This window comes from Rattus norvegicus, chromosome 9 (assembly GCF_036323735.1).
Source record: "Rattus norvegicus strain BN/NHsdMcwi chromosome 9, GRCr8, whole genome shotgun sequence".
NCBI classification, from domain to species: domain Eukaryota; kingdom Metazoa; phylum Chordata; class Mammalia; order Rodentia; family Muridae; genus Rattus; species Rattus norvegicus.
Window position 1 is genome coordinate 33185712 of NC_086027.1, and position 9635 is coordinate 33195346.

Below are 9635 nucleotides of genomic sequence, written 5' to 3' on the forward strand. Positions count from 1 at the left end.
AAGCCGATATTGTTGCAAGGCTCGAAGGAAGTCTTAACTACCAGGAGACCCCCCACCCCGCCCAAGTGAGACACAAGAATGGAGTTCGAGGGCTGGGGATTTAGCTCAGTGGTAGAGCGCTTACCTAGGAAGCGAAAGGCCCTGGGTTCAGTCCCCAGCTCCGGAAAAAAGGAACCAAAAAAAAAAAAAAAAAAGAGAGAGCAAGAGATAGAAAAAAAAAAAAAAGAATGGAGTTCGATGCAAATGCAAGAGGTTTATTTTTCAGGCATGTTGGGGGTCGATCCTCAATCATACCCTCGCAGCGAGTGACTAGAAGGCAGCCCCGAATGGCTATAACAAGCAGTTTTTATACTTTTTAGGGGTACAGGTTACATCAGCAAGGTTACAGCTTAAACTTATTGGTTAAGCATATTGACCTCTGAATCTATTGGCTAGCAAGCACATGACACACATTTGAACTCTGTCTGGGACCAGAGGGTCAGTACATTCTGCGGTTTTTCAAGAATGTCCCTGCTTCTCCCAAGAACTGTGGGTGGAGAATGGAACTTGGCCTCGCTTTGACCGGAGGTGGGAAGCTGGAACTTGGCCTAATCTTGACTTGAGGCCGTGGGTGTAAGGCTGGTGAAAGCCCCTAGGATCTTTCACTGTTAACTTCAGGTAGTAATCCCAGGTACTGCTGAGGTTGAGGTCGCAACATCATGAATTCAAGACCAGAAAGGATTCATCTCAAAATAATTATGATGATGATGATGATGATGATGATGATGATGATGGTGATAATTGCTGAGTCCTGCATGGCTGCTACAAAAGGGAAGGTGTGGCATGGTTCTCATCCTTGGAGCAGGGCCAGCAGGGTGTAGACCTCCACCAGTGTTGACAGTTGCTGTGGCCATACTGTAAGGCTCACTTGTATAATAATGTACATGTTCTCATGTTCCTCCTTGGTGGAATGGTCTCCATGATAAAGTTAATGACTTCTTCACAATTAGAAACACAAATACAGTAATCAAAGGTGTGCCCATATTCCTCAGCAAAATGGTAGTAGTCTGTGATCTTCAGGCTGTGGGAAAGAACTCTGAAAACATGAGCTCAAAAATATATAACTTCTCGACTATGTAAAATATAAGGATGCAGTATGAATTATATGAGGGGCTTCACAGACCTAAAAGAACAGAGACTCTAAGAGCCAACTTGTCAGAAACAGAAAAAGGCAGGCAGATACAAATACGGGCAGATTCCTGAGTTCAAGGTCAGCCTGGGACAAAGAGAATTTAGGCTCAAACATGGTGGGAGTGGTGAACTCTAGCCAGCCAGCTAGCCTATTGTCTGTGCTTACAAAGGCAGGCAGATCTCTGAATTCATTTGCAACCTTAGGAGAAAAGTGCCTGCTGTCCTTTCCTAGACGTCCAGAGGCTAAGATAAAAAAAACAATGCTGTTTTGTGAGATAATCAAAAGGGAACCTGGGGTGGACAATTGAATTCATATGTAAATAAAATCCTGGGCTTTTGACAGTGAGGGTTAAGCTATCTCAAGAAAAAGACAAAACTATCAGCTTGTACCTCATAATTGACTCCGAGTGGTTCTTTAAAAAAATATATTCTTTAAGATTTATTTATTTTATATGCATGAGTACACTGATGCTGTCTTCAGACACACCAGAAGAGGGCATCAGATCTGATTACGGATGGTTGTGAGCCACCATGTGGTTGCTGGGAATTGAACTCAGGACCTCGGGAAAAGCAATTAGTTCTCTTTCTTTCTAGCCCCTGAGGTCAGGTGTTCTTTTCACTGACCAAGCTGAGGCTGGTCCTTGGCAACAAATAATAGTGTAAATTAACTATACTGAGGATTCAATGAGCTATTTGTAAAGAAGAACCTGAAATATAGAGAGCATGCAAAAGTGAATCGTAACTGTCTTTATTACTATTTGTAGCTTTTTTTTTTTCTTCCTAGGAAGGGACAGATTCCCCTTTGGTAATGCAGCCCACCCACAAGTCACAAGATACTGCAGTTAGGTGTCTCTCTCCTCAACTTGTCACTGAAAACGCTAAGACATTAATAAAAGTGGGATACGCATGTGCATGTTTCTTCTAAGATAACAGATCTTCATTAAATCCATCTTACAATTTTCTGAACAAGGAAGCTGCTCTAACTGAAAACAGATAATACTTAATGCAGTTATTTAAAAATGTGCAAAGATCATGCCAGTGCTCACCAGCTTCCTGAATGGAAACATTCAATCAATAATACTGACTGCGCAACACTGAATTTAAGGGTGTTCTAGTGAGTGGGGTGGTAGCTCCTGCTTTGTCTACTCCTCTGGATGGTCCCAAGGGCTACGCCTGCAGAGACTCATCTCGGAACAAGAAGCCGATCTGGAAGGGACTCCACAAAGAGCCACAGGTGCCTCCTCACAAGCGCCTTATGCTCAGGGGCTAAGAGAGGGAAAATGCTCCACACGGAAACCATCTGAACGGTATTCTGTGTTGATTTCCTGTGTGACTTCCTGCCTCATCACTGTCAATGCTTTTTGGCTCAATCCTGGTTTCTGTAAAATAAAAATGGTTTTAGGTTTCCATAAACTGCGTCTAAGATATCGAGGGGAAATTTAATAAGAAAATTGTGAAGTGCTTTATGTTCTACAGAACAAGGGTCGTTGAGCCTGGAGAACACAGCCCACTGTTTGCTGGCACTCTCTGTTGGCTTCCAGAACATGTGCATGAGCAGGGAAGTGTGTTATTTCATAAGGAAGGGGGTAAGCAGGAATCTCCAAGCTGGGACAAAAACAAACAAACAAACAAACAAACAAAAAACAAAAACAAAAACAAGAACAAAAACAAACAAACAAAAAAAAACACCACAAACCACTAACATGCATGTGGTCAATTCTTTGAATTATTCATTGTCGACATTGATTGCTTAATTGAGTAATGTGGGGATAAAAGTGTCCTCTAGAATAGAAGTATTAGGATTTCAGGGAGCCGGGTGAGTAGCCACTGCAAAACTTTCCCCAACTGTTCTCCAACTTTGCTTAAAACTAAAGAAAATACTGAAAGCACAAAGCCAGGCATGGTCGTTTCCACCTGCAATCCCAGCTCTGTCGCTTCTGAGGCAGGACCACTGTGAGTTCCAGGACAGGCTGGGTTACAGGGTGAGAGCCTGACACAGTGCTTTAACCCCTAGAAGATGAAACACAGTTAAAGAGTGCACTATCTGATTCTCTGGGAGAGAGCTGTAAGGACATTAGCTAAGGAGCACAAAGCAGTGCTGAGAGCGCAGGTTACAAGGACTGCACTTTACTACATGGACAAAGAGACAGAAATGTGGGTGTAGGGAGGAGATTGCATCACAAGCAATAAAAATATCGCCTAGAATGTGGTATTGGCTACACTACGAGCTTCTATGTTAGCCTGTATGGTACTGACTAATCCTAACTTCAGTTAATCCCACTTAGAAAACAATGCTGCTAAACTCTACTGATACACATGAGAAATGTAGATATTTATGAATAGAAGAAAAAGGGTGAAAGTTACGATAAGGAGGAAATGTTCCAACTGAAGAAAAATGGGGAAACTCCTATATAGAAATACCTTTTAAAGCTGCCTCTCCTTCCTTACAATGACGGCTGTGATTGTGAGGATGGAAAAGCATATTTCTCTATTAAATCAGAGCAGAAATTTGTAAGGACAAAAGCGATAAAAATGAAGATAAGATTAAAAGAAACATGTTAAAATGTAAAAGGGCGTAGAAGAATGTAAGAATGGAAATTATTGTCAGAAAGCTCACATACACCCATAGACTTCTAGAGAAGGTCTTGCTATGCATCCTGTCTGGATGCACCAGTAAGTGAACGCTTACAGTAGAGAGATTTGTGCTGGCAAAAGTCTGACAGTAAATTAATTTACATCCTAAAATGAACAGAGTTTTAATACTTAAACACATACTGGGTGGATGGAATTCCTAATAAAGCAATAACCCCCAGCAGCTGCCCTGCGAAGAGCCATTATGAAAAAATTTGAATTTGAGGGGCACACCTGGTTGTTCCCAGGAAGCAAAGGAAAATGGTGAACACATGAAAACCAAGGAGAGCAGTCATAAGAGGCGAGAACCGGAACTCCAGACAGGTTAATGTCAAGAAGAAGAAACACAATCAGAGCAGCTATGAACATGAATGGTGTCCCAGATCCGGAGAAAGTACAAAACATTATGTGAATGGTTCCAGTAAAAGACTTTGTTCAGTAAGAACAAAGCCATAAAAAAGAACAAAATCATGATGGTTTCAGAAAATGGGCAGAACTGAAAATACTATGGGAATACTAATTCATTAGTTAATACTAATTAGTTTAATTAATGAAATGTGAACCAACTCATTAGTCAATTAAATACTAGCTAATTAATACTTAGTTAATTAATTATCTAATTTATTGAATAACGAATTAGTTAGTTAATAGTAATACTATGAAATAAGCCAGTCTTGAGTATCACTTATTTTTTCTGATATGTGGAATCCAAAGCTCTCAGAAACACGAAAGGGAAGGGACTGTTAAGGGTATGGAAGGAAGATGTGGGGAAGAAAAGGGGATGAAAGGGGCAATAGACAACTAAATACGATTGAAGTTCCTCATATACATGGATGTCAGTGAAACCCATTCCTTTGTATAATATATACATGATTGAAAAAAATCAAATATGCCTGACATACTCAAGGCAAAAATCTCTGAGTTTAAAAAAGTGAATGAAACCACATCAGATCCCGTTGTAGATGGTTGTGAGCCACCATGTTGTTGCTGGGAACTGAACTCAGGACTTCTGAAGAACAGTCAATGCTCTTAACCTCTAAGCCATCTCATCAGCCCTTGAAGAGATATTCTTGACATCTGCAAAGACTCAGAAGACATTCTCTCCACATGTGGTACTTGGAAAGGTTAAGGCTGTACTGACTGACTAAAGGATGAGTCCCGTGGAGTACTGCATGCAGAAACAGTCAACAGAACCTGGTGGACAAAAGGTGTACATCCCTTTTGTTTTGTTTTGTTTTTTTGTGGTAAAACACCATGACCAAAGCAACTTAGAGAAGGAAGAATTTATTTAGATTTGTGCTCCCAGAGGGAGAATCTGATGGCAGAGAAGGCATGGAAGCAAGGAAACTGAGCAAGAAGTTAAGAGATCACATCTCCAACCAAACACAGAAAGCAGAGGAAGTGAACTGGAAATGGAGTGATCCCCAGACCCACCACCAGTGACCCACTTCCTTCTATAAGTCCCATCTTATAAAAGTTCCCACCAGTGACCCACTCCTTCTATAAGTCTCCACCTTATAAAGGTTCCCACCAGTGACCCACTTCCTTCTATAAGTCCCCACCTTATAAAAGTTCCCACCAGTGACCCACTTCCTTCTATAAGTCCCCACCTTATAAAGGTTCCCACTAGTGACCCACTTCCTTCTATAAGTCTCCACCTTCTAAAGGTTCCATAGCCTTCCCAGATAGTTCCACAAACTGGTGACAAAGTGTCCAGATACATGAGTCTCTGGGGGACATTTATTATTCAAACCACCACAGCAACTATAATAAAGTAAATTATTACCAATAGTTATCTGGGTCTAAAAGTGTAGTTTATGCCGAAGTGAACGCAAAGGCCGAAAAAATAAGACACAGACGTTTGAAAGTAAGATAACTTGTTCATTTCATGTAAAGAGAAACCAAACTTATCTTCCCTTTTATAGTTGTATCCACAAGGAAACCCAAACGGAAACACAATTTTGACCTTTGCTACACAAAAAGCCAAACAAATATTTTCCAATATATGAGACAGTGTAAAAGCCATATCCTACAGGACTAAGAAGGAAACATGAGAAAAATCATCACCCAGTACAAAAGGAACAAACTGATACATGTTAATTATAAAGAGTATAGGAGAACACTTGGCAAGGTCCCAAACATAAGGCAAGAGAAACTCAGATGCATGATGCTTACAAGGGAGGCTTTAAGATAAATAAATCAGATGGTACACAGTAACAGAGTGGAAAGTATTTATCAGGCGTTCACAGAATAAACAGAAGACACTAACCTTGGAAGGTGCATAAAGGCTGTAATCCTGCCCAAGAGACTCGGTGCATGTAATGGGTAAACATTTAAAGGGAAGCATAATAGCATTTGCCTTTGTCAGTAGAATAGAATTGTGTTAGTGACTATAAAACACAGACGTTAAAACATCAGACATATAAACTAACCTGAACTGGAATGGAAGCCATTAATATGCTGGATTAGCCCCTGATAAAGAATCAATATTACAACCTACAGATATACCGATTTGACTATTCTGATAGCAGAAAAGGTGAGTGCATGGTTTTTCAGAATTATGCCATTATGTTTTCTAAATGTTTACCCATCGCTGCAGCAAAGCACCTGCTCAAGTTCCCAAGCTAGAACACGCAGAGGCTGTGCTCCGACCACAGTAGAGTCTAAGTCCTGACGTCTCAAACTGGAACAAGTAAAGACTTAGACACTTTGCAAACTGTGAATGCTTTCTAAAATACCTACTCAAAGACAGAAATACAAACTTGTTTTAAGGTAACGGAAATCAGACCTATGTTATCAATTTTCAAAGGAATGTATCCAGAGAAAAATACCTAGCCGGAAATACTGTTACTCACATTTTTTTAAAGTTAATTGAATCCAACTTTAATGAGAAATCACTTAAGAATGTGAACAGGATCATAATTAAAATACATAAAATACAAACATAGAAATGGATGCAAAAGAAAGTGGAAAGCAGCAAAAACACACAAATAGGGTAATAATAACCCAATTGGTAAAGAGCTGTCCCATAACAGATTATCCCCAGAACCCTAGTAAAATAACTGGATGTAAGATGCAAATTGAAATCCTAGCCCTGAGGAGATAGAGACAAAATGACCCATAGGGTCCCCTACAAGTCAGACGCCCTTCTCTGTGTGGATCAGCTAATAAGAAACTTTGTCCCAACACAAACTTGATATTCGTGAGATTGTCCTTTGACCTCTCTATACACGTGAATACAAGTGCATGCAAGAGTACACACAAATGGAAAAAGAAAAACCTAAAGATGATGAATGAAAATTCAAATCTTAAATAAAAGATTAGCAGGGGTAATTCAATCATCTTACGATAAGTAAATCAGTCATTTAAATAATAATTTATTATGAATATTTAAATGCTATCCTAAGAAGTTATACATGCACATTCTAAAGATCACAGCATCGAGTTGCAAAGTAAATGCTAGGACATATCTATCTGGGAAATAATTTGATAAGAGTTAATAAATATTCTTGGGAATTAAAATGTGGTTAACATCCTCAGAATAAAATGATGCTTCATTGGCATGAGAAAGAACATTTTGTCAGGCGTGGTAGTTAAAATTCCTAAATCCTAGCAGTAGGGAGGTGGAATAAGGAAGACTTTGAGTTTGAAGCCAACGTGGGACTACATAGTAAGCTCTTGTCTCAAAGAATGAGAGAGAGAGAGAGAGAGAGAGAGAGAGAGAGAGAGAGAGAGAGAGGATTTATTGTTGATTTGTAGCCAACATCTTATTTTATAATGTACTGGATACATTATGTGGTGGTAGGAAGCTCAGCCTCAATTGATACATGTTGAACCCATCCCCTACACATGAGGCTCAAGGAAGATTGTGGAAGGGAACAGTGGCGGAGAGATGGAGAGTGGAGTAAGCACCAGAGGACCAGAATCTTTGCTATAAGATAGTGTCATTCACTATCACATATATATATATATATATATATATATATATATATATATATATATATATGTATATATATATATATATATATATATTCATTCATTCATTCAGGAAAGCTATACCCATGAAGTTACAAAGATTCAAAGATATGGTGGTCTAAACAAGTCCTGAGAAATGACAACACTACTTCCATGCACAAAGCTTCACAAAGTTTCTCCTCTTTTTTTTTTTTTTTTCGGAGCTGGGGATCGAACCCAGGGCCTTGCGCTTGCTAGGCAAGCGCTCTACCACTGAGCTAAATCCCCAACCCAAAGCTTCTCCTCTTGATGAAGAGCTACAAGCAACTGATGGGTAGGAAGAGAGGAAGAGTCAGTCTTCTCCAGGGATGGTCTCCTGATAAATTATCCAATCCCAAGACACATACATACATACATGCAACACTCAATGAACTCTTCAGGTCTCTATTTATAGACCACCTCTCTCTCTCTCTCTCTCTCTCTCTCTCTCTCTCTCTCTCTCTCTCTCTCTCTCTCGTGTGTGTGTGTGTGTGTGTGTGTGTGTAAAACAATAACAAAGATAAATAAAGAAAAAAGAGACTCCGAATAGAAATCTCAAAAAATTTTAAAAACTTTAAAAGAAATCACTTTTTTACCATTACTGATCACCACCATTTCAAAAATATTCTAGACATGGCAAACAGGACACATGTATAGCCAGAAACATAAGATGCATTCATTACTTTAAGAAAACAGGAAAGTATATTCATAACTTTTGAAATAATGCATTCATTTAACTAAGTAATCTAAAGGAATTAAAATGGCTTTAGCAATCCTTTGGTCTTCTGACTCCTCTGTTAAGTGATCAAATCCAAAATAAATGTACAAAAATATTGCTAAAATAGCATTATCCACAATGTAGTGAAACACATTCGTGATGCACAATTAGAATATTAGTCTCCAAAATAAATGTATGTTGCTAATGATGAAAAATATAAAATATTATGAGGGAAATTAAAAGGCTTCCGTGAAAAGACCCTATCTACTGCTGAATGGGGAGGAAATAAAACCAAACTAATAAAACTAACTAATCCATCAAAGCCCCAGACACATTCTTAGGACAGTTAGTGCAGTAGAGTTTATTTTGAAAACAACCCAAAAGTTTATCAGAGGACTAAATCAGGAAAAAAGAGAGAACTTAATAAAGGGAGCCTTATTAGTGCGATCTGAAACCATATTTAGCAGCGATTAAGAATGGATGTGCCACAAGTCAATTCTACTAGATTAAGAAGCAAGATTACAGATGCCCCTAGAGGCATTGCAGATATGACTGCTCAGTCACATGTGGCCAAGAGAAGAGGTCTGTGTTCAGTGTTCTGACTTAATGAACATCTGAATGATTAGTAGCCTAACATTTGCTGAAAAAAGTGAGCCCGAGATGCCCCCCTGGCAGGCACCAGGCAGGCCCAGATGGGTAGCAAGCCAGAGACTAGAACACCTCGGGAGACTATAAGACTCGAAGTGAGTCTTAACTCCGGGGAGAGCCCCCCAAGTGAGACCGGAGAACGGAGTTCGACGCAAACTCAAGAGGTTAATTCTCCAGAGTTTATTTCCTGGCGCGCTGTTGTTGACCTTCAATCAGCCCCTCGTGGTGAATAACTAGGAGACCCCAAATGGCTATAACAAGCAGTTTTTTTTATATACCTTTTAGGGGTACAGGTTACATCAGCACAGTTTAAACTTATTGAATCTATCGGTTAGCAAGCATGGGGACGTTATGACATGCATTCGAACTCTATCTGGGACCAGAGGGTCAGGTAACTATCAGTCAGTACATTCTGCGGTTTTGTAAGAATGCTCCTGCTCCTCCCGAGAACTGTGGGTCGAGAATGGAACTAGGC

At 39.6% G+C, this 9635-nt stretch overlaps 1 pseudogene; it reads left to right on the forward strand.

Annotated features, from left to right (window-relative positions):
• Window positions 1-9042: 9042 nt before the first annotated feature.
• Window positions 9043-9150, forward strand: LOC120094935 (small nucleolar RNA SNORA17; annotated as a pseudogene).
• Window positions 9151-9635: the final 485 nt, after the last annotated feature.